This window comes from Neovison vison, chromosome 8 (assembly GCF_020171115.1).
Source record: "Neovison vison isolate M4711 chromosome 8, ASM_NN_V1, whole genome shotgun sequence".
NCBI classification, from domain to species: Eukaryota; Metazoa; Chordata; class Mammalia; order Carnivora; family Mustelidae; genus Neogale; species Neogale vison.
Genome location: NC_058098.1, coordinates 72,757,348 through 72,766,030, shown reverse-complemented (window position 1 = coordinate 72,766,030; position 8,683 = coordinate 72,757,348). Strand labels below are relative to the sequence as shown.

The following is an 8,683-nucleotide window of genomic DNA, read 5'->3' as shown; positions in this document are numbered from 1 at the left end:
CCATTTTTTACCCCTAGCTTATTGTATACTGCTTTCTAATTGCATCTAAAACCCCTTTCTTCAAACAGTTTCCTGGTAGAAAAATAACTCCTTAAGTTTATTTTTGTGCCTCTTTCAAGCCACTCAGCACAGTCCTGGAATTCCTAGGAGGAGAACTTGTGTTTATTATTGGTTTTATTTCCTTTTTTAATTTTTATAATGTTTTTATCTTAATTCCAATTAGTTAACATACAGCATTACAGTAGTTTCAGTTGTACAATATAGTAATTCAACAATTACTTTTATTCATTTAATTCAACAATTAACTAATAGTTGATTTTAAATCAACTATTGATTTAAAAAATAGTTTTCACCATAATTTCCCATAATTCCAAGTGAAGCAATTTCCATTTTTCTTTCCTCCATTTCCTCCACTGCCTTTTCTTCTCCAGATAGGGAGTTAGGGAACTGCAAAAACCACTACAGAGAAGGCACATTCCCCATGAAGAAGGAATGCCTGTCCTCATAAGGAATATATCATTGGAATTTATTGCTGAATGGTTGGCCATTCTGGAGAAAGTCTCTTGCAATTATATGATCTAGTAATCACTGCTGATAAATCATTTTTTATAAAAAAAAAAAAAAACAAAAGAAACTGTTGAAGATTTGCCAAGCAAACCTCAGAAATGTGACAATTGAATGATCTGCAGTTTATTTTTCTAATGAAAAGACCGTCTTTTAATGCCCAACTTCTTTGTGAAAAATGAATGTTTCTATACTTCTCTTTTTCTGAAAGAAGGAATTATCCCACAGTTTAAACAGAGAAATTGCAGCACAGGTTCATCTTCTTAGTGGGAGAGAGACCCCACATAAAATTCAGAAAATTTAGTGAGAGCGGCAGAACAAATGGGATATTATAGGAGTGACAATGATCATAGTTTTCTTTCTAATATGAAAAGACAGCTGGGTTGAGGCACTTGGGCCACCCGCTGCTGGAAGAAAAAATGCTTGAATCCTCAATACCTTTGATTGGCTAGTTTGTGGAGGTGAAAATGTGGGGCTCACAGCATGCACTGGAGAAGTAAGTTAAATTTCATCTGCTCCTGTCTTCCCACCTTTTGCCTACAAAAGATTTCTAATTGAAGTCTCTGCCAAGGAAATGTCAGCCTAATATCTTACTTGAAACTTGATTTGGGAGTTTTTGTGGTGTTATTGAGCCTTTATTCATCCCTTTGAAAATGAAATATATTTTACAGTTTTTGTTAGGCTCATTACTTGTTTGTTTTGCTTTTGTTTTGTTTTGTGTCTGTAATGTAGTGGATTATAGTGGCGTGCCTTCCTAAAATGTAAGAAACAGTGAAAATGCTCTGATGTGGTTACAGTGTAACTTAAAACCATAATTCCTTAGCCATTTGTTCATTCTGTCTTCACTCCAGTGAATGGTGCGAAATGCCTCACCTTTATACTTTTATATTGTTATTTTTAAAATATGGAATGCTTTGTGAATTTGCATGTCATACCCACACAGGGGCCATGCTAATCTCTGTACTGTTCTGGTTTTAGCATATGCTGCCAAAGCCAGCACAAGCATTATACTTTTAAATATATAATTACAAGTGTTTGTTTCACAAGTATATCCTTTACCCCAGAAAAACATTTTGCTATGAAATATATTGGCCACCGAAGGATCAGGAGACTCTCTGTGTAATTAGTGCCTGCAATTCAAGACCACAGTTCTGGTGTTTGCCTTCAGCCCCAAGTCACTACCAGTTACCCTTGAGCATTTCCTAAGAACACCATTTGGATGGTGAACACCATTTTTGTCTGCCCCTTCAATTATTACAGCTTCTAGGCAGCTTCTTTATCTTGGCAGCAACTTACTCTACACAGAACCAGCCCCTGATATTTCTTTTAAGGTAGAAACACAGACTGTTCACACAGACAGAAGATGATGGTAGGAGGAGGACAGCTTCACACCGGTGGGAGATTCGTTTTTACATAGAAGCGATCCCGTCTGGAGGAGGATGGTAGCTGACAGGCGCCAGAGAGCAAGGCCTCGAATTGCGTCATTCACGGCTGGACAAGGCCTAGTCCATTTCCTACACATAAATGATACATTGAATCTGAGCCAACTGGTGGTACTTCTGTTGCAGTGAATGTTCCTAAGAAATCATGGCCTGAAAATGAAAGATGCATTAGGAGTCTATGGGTATGTACACATCCTCCTCCATGAGGAAATCTTGGTATCGTCTTTTCTTCCCATCCGTGCCCCCTTGAGTGTATCAGTCTGGGTGTGAATAGTCACTGCAGCTCTGGGACCCCTGCCAGTCATCTGCAGTACCATTGCCAGTGTGCGCTGCTACAAAGCATGTTTGATCATGTCTGTCTCCCTTGATTATAACCACAGACAACTTCTCTCTCCAGCATTTTCAAGAAACCAGGGTGAGTTCCAATAGATCAAAGGAGTTCAGAGTCCCCAAAGTGCAAAATCCTCGACTGTTCTCCCCAGACAGGGAGATATCCAAATATCCAAAGTCCATTTTACCTTCCTCCAAGGATATCCTTTTCCCTTTCCTTTAAGGTCTGGAGGTTCTTATACGTATGTAAAGTGATGGCGGACAGCACCATGGAATCAGCCCGATGTCATTATACAGAATGTGGCAAATGGATGACAGTTGAGCTTATTTTGGAAGCTCTGTCTTTCTTTAGGCAGAGAGGAGGATTTTAGAGAAGGTCTCTTCCTGTATTAGCTGTTTTTAAAGTGACATCAACTGAAAATAATCAATATGCCAAAGGACCATATTTTGGGATGGCATATTCTGCTACCCTTCACTAGCTTGACAAGCAAAGAAATGAAATGAATCCCATTTTGCATAGCAGCTACCTGTACTGAAACAGTGGGATCATCTATAATAACAAATACTATGGGGAGGGATACATACGCTACAGGAATTTGCTTCATAGTTAGTTGCCAGCCAACCCAGCTGGAGACCTTTGATTTAAACTCCTTTGATCTCCTTGGCCTCGTGGAGATGACAGGGCAAAGATAATCAGTTGTTGTAGATAAGTGCTCCTGCACCAAAATAGCTCAGGAATGGAGTTTTTCTGGTAGAAAAAGGAGGGAAACAAATTACTTCTGCATAAGATTTGGACTATCTGAAAACAAGACACTCTCCCAGTAGGGAAGGCTGACCTTTTGGTCAGATTTTGGTCCAAAATTCAGTAGTGGAGGCAGGTTCGTTGTCTCCTGAGGTATCTATCACCAGTGATGGAGACAAGCTCCTTTGTAACTGTAATGGGGGGGGGGCAATTACTTTCCAACAATGGAGTCAATTAGAGGCCCTCAAGAAGGTACTGTAGATCTATAAATATACTTATTTATCATGTACATTAACTCCTGGCATGGAAATCAACCTTACGAATGCTGAGAGGACTGAGTCCATTGCCCACCACAGCACAGAAGAACAACCACATAGCCCAATGATAAATCCTTCTCAGTCTGAGACCACCCTTTTTTCCCAGAAGACTAGGACTGTTTTCCCATTCATTTACCCTTTGAAGCCTGACAAACATCAGTGATTCTAAGATATCTAGTCCCTATTTACTCTTCAGCAAAAGATGGCAGTATCTGCTATTAAAGAAGAGAACAAAACCAAACCAAAGCATTGAAAACATTACAGCAACACAAATGCGACACAAAATAACTTAAGAGATTACTTCAACCTACATCTTGGCCTTGAACTTTTATCAACCCTATGATGAATTCTCCTCTTCAATAATGGCATTATCTGTTATTTCAGGAAGGGTCCTCTTACTGTCAGAATTGCTCCTATGGCTACCTAGAACTTCCTCTTTAATTCCCAAACCTGGTGACATCTCAATTATTTTTCAGGAGACTTACTCAAATTCCAGCCTTCAGTAAGGTCTAGGCAAATCTGCACGTGCTCTCTTTTTATTTCCTTCTTTATTGTCTCTCAATGCATTGTTGTTGTGTTGTACCTAATTAGGCACATGTCTGTAAATTCAATGTGATAAGGACTTTTTAGGTCAAGGAATGTGTCTAATTCATTTCTTTATGTCTCTTATCAAGACATGCCTTGAACGCAGTAGATCTTTGCAAACAAATTGTCATTTATTCATATACCTCTCATTGATTCAAAATGGATGAAATACGATGGGGATACCTTCAGGATAACTGATACTCTAATTAACCTAGTAATCAATGTACTATAAAATTGATTTTAATGTTTGCCCAACTGCATATAGTTATCTACATACTATATTAAAAATAGTTGAAACATAACTTTAAATTTTGTTAATATCAAGAATGCACTCTAGGATGCTGTGGTCCTTGGGTGAACACTGTATCTTCCAGGCCATGTCTGGGAATAAAAAACAAATATTGCCATAGTTGGCTGAGTCCTGCACCATGGTTATTTATATAAAATGCAGTGAGGATAAAAGTCTGCTAAGAGCATTGTCTCCATTGTCTCCCTAATTTCTAGCCCCTTGGCTGCTGACTCCTTATAGTCTCATATTACTGGGAAAATCACATATTCCCAACTCATCACTTTTCCTTGGGAAGGAAAACATAGTACTCCCATCTCCACTCTCCCTGTTCCCAACATCATTTACCTCTGTCTTGGGGAAGAGAGGTAAATGATTTGATGAGTGAGTTTGGAAGAGGGAAGTGGGATTGTGTGGCTCAGCCACTGACATTATCTCTGAGGCTGAATTCTGGTTTCTGAGATTCAAGAAGTGAACTGACCCTGAAAAGATATGCTGTGGTCCCATGGATCCAAGAGCTGATTGGGTCAGTCTGCTTAATTTATGGATAAAGCCTTAGTTAGGCCCTTTGGCTATACCTAGATAGGTTCTCTTTCATTCCAGGTCTAGTTCATAATGAAGGTTTACTTTTATTTTATTTATTTATTTTTTAAGAGATTTTATTTATTTATTTGAGAGAGAGATAGTGAGAGCATGAGAGGGGAAAAGGTCAGAGGAAGAAGCAGACTCCCCTTGGAGCTGGGAGCCCGATGTGGGACTCGATCCCGGGACTCTAGGATCATGACCTGAGCCGAAAGCAGTTGCTTGACCAACTGAGCCACACAGGTGCCCTAAGGTTTACTTTAAAAAAATTTTTTTTTAAATCTCTGTCTGACTCTTGTGTCTGTCATTCAGTTGGCTTTGCACTCTGGAGAGGGAAAAAGATGTAATTCATTGACCTTTCTTTCTGAAACCTAAACAATTATTTCATAGAGCTCAGAGTAAAGTAGTCTCCTTTGGTTTTTACATATATATATATATTTTTAATTTTTTTTTTCAGCTCACTCTCTCTAAATCCATGTCATAAGAGAGTGGTCTCTGTGCTCTTTCTCTCAATTTAACCTAGCTCTTTGCCCTTAAGACAAAAGTTGTCATTTGGGTTCCCACTCACAGCAGATACTTGGTCATTTGCAAATGTAACTTTTACTTGTAAATGTTCTACAAGACCAAGTCTGCCTGGATCCTCTGGTTAGCTGCCCAACATTAATCTGGTGCTCCTACAAATAATAACAACAACAACAACAACAACAACAACAACAACAATAATAGAATCTGTCTAAATTCTGAATATCTGAACATGTTTAATGGAAGGAAGAAAGAGATTCATTTCATTGTGTGACAAAGAGGCCATTACTAGTAATGAATTATTATGAAACAATGATTAACAGGGCATAAATATTATGAGTACCTCAGAGAGAAGGCAGTTTTTGTTTATCTTCCTTTCCACATTTGGGCCCTCTTGACCAAATAAAAACAGTCATTGCTAAGTCTCATTAGCCTATGCCAGTCATGCAAAACATTTCCTACAGTGACAGTCAGACTTTTGAATAAATTTTCATAGACTGAATAGCCTAACCTGAATAATGTCAGCCTTCCACTCATGGCTGTTGGGTACCTCAAATGGTCCTTAAAGGATAACCTGCTTTTCTTTTATGTGAAAGACCTTAGTGTTTCACCGAATCAGCTAATATCTCAATCTCATAAAACTCGTCTCCCTGTATCTCCATGATGATTTCTGGATTTCTAGCTTCTTTTTTTTTTTTAAATCACAAGTAGGCAGAGAGAGAGAGAGAAAGAGGAGGAAGCAGGCTCCCCGCAGAGCAGAGAGCCCGACGTGGGGCTCGATCCCAGGACCCTGGGATCATGACCTGAGCCGAAGGCAGAGGCTTTAACCCACTGAGCCACCCAGGCGCCCCTGGATTTCTAGCTTCTTAAATTCATTTTTAAATGCAGCTCCTCCAGTCTCATTTGTTCATGGAGATGCTATGATCAAAAAGATGCTTCTACCAGAGTGGAGTTACTGCCATTTCCCAAACAGTGAAAACGCCCCTGAACATTTGGTGTTGAATAGAAACTGTCTGTGAGCTTCCATGGGGAAAAGTAAAGTCCTTGCATTCTTGGCTTCTTTTAGGACTTCCAAATGTGTCTTCCCTCAGTTGCCTTGGTGATTTCTTTGCTCATCTGTCATCACAGGTGGTCCTTACTCTTCACCTGTTTCTTCTCCCTCCACTATTTATCAGATGACTTTACTCATGATGATATAGGCATAAGATAGGCTTCAGAGGTCATGGATGACCATTGGATGAGGGGGATGAAAAACTCCTCTAAGAAATTTCACTTCAGTGAGAACATTTGTGGGAGGACAGTGAGGCAGCAGAGTGACTTTTGATCACACCTCACAGCGTCCTGGTGTTTGCTTTTCATTTGCTTTAGGATGAGGAGAAGTCCGTCTACAGTGAGGAAAATATAGGCTTTGAGGACAATCATTGTGGGTCGTCTCTGAAGTTGATTCTAAGATTTTCCACATCAGTATGACTTAACACATTCTGTGATTTTTGTTTGTTTGTTTGTGAAGCCAACCCTCAATATCATAGCCTGTGTTCTTTCCTGAGAGCAAGTTCTAGGACTGTTTGCCCGGTGCCCTTCAGCCTCTGAGATAAAACCTGGCCATTACACCCAGCATAATTCTCTCCTACATTCTGCTGGTAAGCCTTCCTCAGTGTGGCCATGCTTTCTCTTCCTCTTGCTTAGGTGGTGAATGTGAAGAATCCTTCATTTTTCATATTTGCAAACTGTAATCTAGCCCTGCACTCATCCTTTGCACCCCCTGTATTTCACAATAATGTTGCATGAACCCTATTTAGCAGATTTACCCGGTTCTTAAGTTTTTAAATTTGGATGTGTTTTTAGTAGCGATGGAATTGCTCTCTGATTTGTGATGGGTTAAGAGTTCTCTATCCAGATACCTTTTTCTTTCAGGCCAAGGATTTGGAATACGTTCCTGAGAAAGGATGAAGAAATATTTTCTTAGTTACCAGTGAATGTCCTTGACTAGTCTCTTGCTGCCATAATCAATTTGAACTATCTTTATATATAATTCATTTGCTCCTCCATCACACAGGGCATTCAACACAGTTTCTATTTCTACCTGTGTGAAGGTCATTTCTTTGGTCCACAAAACACCTCTTCCTTAATAGTATTGTTTGTCAGCATATATCAATTTTCTTGAGATTGACTCATGTGTTGGGAAGTAGGCTAGATTCTCATTTTGTTCTTACCTTTGCCTGACAACTCAGTCTCAGACAAGGTCTTTCTCTTTTGAGGTGAATAGAACATGAAGTACACAGAATTAAAAATGAAATTTAACATAGGAATACTACACCAGAATCAGTATGTCAGGGTCCTAGTTGGAGGGTCTAACTAGTAGTATGACCTTAGTGAAGAATTTCACCTCTCTTCTGGACTCCGCATTCTCCTGTGTAAAATAAGATATTGGACACTGTAGTCCTAAAAGCAAATTCTCATTCTAGTTGTCTAAGTTTCTAAGCACTGTTATCACTGTGGTGGCAAAAAAACCCGTTAATTTTTATAGATCAAAACTACCTTTGCAGAATAATAAAACTATTTTTTATGCTGACTGCTTTTCTGTAATATAGATATTATCCTGTGGTCCAAATTGTTTCTGAAGTATATAAAACACAATGATGTCTCTAACACTCCAACAGAACCAAGCTCTAATATATTTCAACCTGTCACCTCACCATTCTGCATATTCTCTTGTCGTGTAAAGATTTTCCATGTTGGTTTCTTACAATCATATGTAGGAAAATATCAGATTATCTAATCTAGGCAAAAGGAGGGATTCTTCATGCAAATTATTCTTTCAAGCAGTTAAATTGTTTCAGATATTAACTTTTACAAATATTTTGTAGGTCAGAGTCCCATTTTTTTTTCAAGCAGTACTTTTAAAAAATATTTATTTATTTATTTAATTATTTATTTATTTATTTATGAGAGAGAGAGAGAGAGAAAGAGAAAGCACAAACAGGGAGAGAGACAGAGGGAGAAGGAGAAGCATACTCCCTGCTGAGATGCTCAACCCCCATGTGGGGCTTCATACCAGTGCCTGGAGATTATGACCTGAGCTGAAGGCAGACACTTAACCATCTGAGTTACCTAGGTGCCCCTTCAAGCAGTACTATTATGAAGCCTTACAATATGTTTTCATATTAAACTGTCCAAAAACAACAAGTTACACTATGGAAATTTCTAATATGCATAGCATTATATCTAAAGACATTTTCAGAAATCTCCAAATTTTCTATCAGATATAATTAGGTATAAAATTCAGTTCTTTTTTTTTTTTTAAGATTTTGTT

The 8,683-nt window shown here is 38.6% G+C and overlaps 1 pseudogene; it reads right to left on the bottom strand.

The window, feature by feature from the left end:
* Nucleotides 1-1,462: 1,462 nt before the first annotated feature.
* On the bottom strand, nucleotides 1,463-1,562 carry LOC122916647 (annotated as a pseudogene).
* Nucleotides 1,563-8,683: the final 7,121 nt, after the last annotated feature.